Source organism: Solanum dulcamara, chromosome 2, assembly GCF_947179165.1.
Source record: "Solanum dulcamara chromosome 2, daSolDulc1.2, whole genome shotgun sequence".
Lineage (NCBI taxonomy): Eukaryota > Viridiplantae > Streptophyta > Magnoliopsida > Solanales > Solanaceae > Solanum > Solanum dulcamara.
In genome coordinates, this window is record NC_077238.1 from 8,876,589 (window position 1) to 8,879,013 (window position 2,425).

A 2,425-nucleotide genomic window follows, 5' to 3' on the forward strand; every position below is an offset into this window, starting at 1 on the left:
TTTGTCGGCCCCAAAGGACCAAAATAAACAATCAAACAACACTAACAGCTCATTTGAATGGACTTTAAGTTGGTCAAAATCAACTTAAAACTTTTTTTTAGCTTTTGATATAATGATAACTTTAAGCCATAAAGTTCTTAAATCAGTCAAAAATGAAAAGTTAGGATTCCTAATTTTTTTTTCTAAGTGTTTAAAGTCATTTTCTTTGATCATAAAAATTACTTTTATATCTCTTATATTTTAATTAAATTTCCAAACTACTCTTTTTATTTTTTTAAGTCCATCAAAGGGCTCTAAATAGTGGTATGATTTCCTAAACAATATTTTCAACTCCCTCTTTTTCCTCCTTTCTTTCTGCCGCTTGCCCTTGTTGTCTTCCATCTGAAAATGTTTGCTTTCCTCTTTCCAAATTGTGGCTTTCTTCTTCTCTGTCTCTAGGTGATAAACATTCTTCATTTGTGTTCCTTTGCCGTTCTCTTGATCAGCTTTCAAAGGCATGTGGCTTTGTATTTTCGGCTATCCTAAATCTTCTTCATCTTCTTATCCGCTTTTCCTTGCAGGTGTGGTACCCGGATGATTGAGTTCTGCATGGACTTTGAAGAGAGACGAACCGTGTATTCTAGCTCTAACTGTCTTTGTAAGTATTTTCCACTCCCGTTTCTTCATGTCTCCTTTGGTATTCATCTGATCCTTGCTTTCTTGTAGTTGAAGTAGACAAGGAGGAAATGGGTTACTCACAAGCTACTTCTTCTTGGACTTCTTTGCTGGATGCAAGTTATTAAAGATTAGATCTAGTTCCTTTGTCTCTTCTTTTTTGCTGGTGCCTGTCTCACTTTTTGATGGTGTAGTAGCTTAGATTAGTTAGTACCCTTGCAGCTTTTTTTGCTCCCATATATATCCCATCCAATCTGTAAATAGCATAGCTGTGGGACTCTATGTATTTAGTTCTGTATCTAAGCTTACTAGTCATGACTGTTGTCTTTGATTCTCCCGGTCTTAATTCTGATGGAAGGAATTTGTTGTTTATTTGTATTAAGAATTTTCCTTCCTTTTCTTGGTCACTGATTGAAATTCTGGAATTGTAGTAAATGTATGTTGTTAACAGCCTCATTTGCAATGAAATCAACAAGCTGGTTAGCTTCTCTGAATATGTGTTTGACTTGGATTTGCATTGTGTGAATGAATTTTTGTATTTCTTCTAATCTCTCGACAATCTCCCATGGAATCTTCCAGACTTTAGTAATCATGTTTTTCAAACTCAGAGAATTTGTTTCTAAAATCACCTGTTGAAAGCCATTCTCAGATGGCCATTGTTTCTGCGTCCATGTTTGTGATTTCTCCTATGTTTTGTGCTTTAGCATAAATGAGATTCCCTTCATTGCATCTAATACAAAAAAGCACTTTTGTAACACCCCTAAAAACGTTGTATATAATGTTCCAATTCTGGATGAAAATGATATCTCTTCTGTATTTTGGGCGTAACTTTTAATAGGATGGTCCAGATCAGGTGATTCAAATTTCTGAATAACTCGAACAACATTACCTACAACTTTTATGTAGACCATATTTTAAGTTTCGGAAGTTAAGTAGGTCAAACAAATTAATTGTTGCAAGACATGGTGTTGTGACGAAATGGAGTGTTTGTAAAAGAAAAATCATATCTCATTGTAGGTTACTCCAAATCGGTTGATTCTTAAACGACATGAAAGTAGACTTCTAGAGAAACAATTCATATTAAGACACCAAATTCTAATGAGGAAGTAATCTTTTTCAAATGCAGCTCCGAAAAAAGATATTCTGTTAAAAGAAGGTTCATCTCACCAACCATGGAAATATCTAGATCCATTTGACATCACCAATGACATCAATAGTCCTCCATTTGACATCGCCCATGACATCACAATCTTTCATTAAATATTTAGATTTTTCTTTATAATTATTTTAATTATTGTTAGGTCCCTCCTTCACACCTATAAATACCCACCTTCTTTCATCATTTTGTTCATCAAACTTTCTCAAGCAACTCTTCTCTCTATTCACTCATTTACTCATTTTCAAAATATAGTTTTAGTTCTTAGTAGTGTAGAAATAATATTCCGGTCATTCATGTACTCCGGGTAGTAAACAAAACGCTTCGGCGAGGAGAAAATGTTAGAATTCAAGAGTGATTATTAAGTCATTCGATTCTGAGTAACGTTTCAGATTCCAGATATATAAGGCTTCAATGAGAGTATTTCTTCCACTTTCATGCCTAAAGTATTTTGATTATATGATAAATTATGTTTATTTTCTTTAAGCTTTACTCTAAAATATGTGGATGTTTATCCATGGGTTCTTCCACCTATATAGTTCAAAACTCTTTCAACTAAGTCTCTTGATTTCAAGTACGATTTTCTTATGGGTAATTCTTATTTCTACTTAATAG

At 33.6% G+C, this 2,425-nt stretch overlaps 1 long non-coding RNA gene across 2 annotated transcripts; it reads left to right on the forward strand.

Moving 5' to 3' along the window:
- Nucleotides 1-313: 313 nt before the first annotated feature.
- LOC129875120 (uncharacterized) lies at nt 314-1,148 on the forward strand. 2 transcript variants are annotated; one of them, XR_008763080.1, is made up of 3 exons: nt 314-438; nt 561-637; nt 706-1,148. It is a non-coding gene; the product is annotated as an uncharacterized LOC129875120 (long non-coding RNA). The 2 variants fall into 2 exon arrangements; XR_008763079.1 differs by having other exon boundaries at nt 314-637.
- Nucleotides 1,149-2,425: the final 1,277 nt, after the last annotated feature.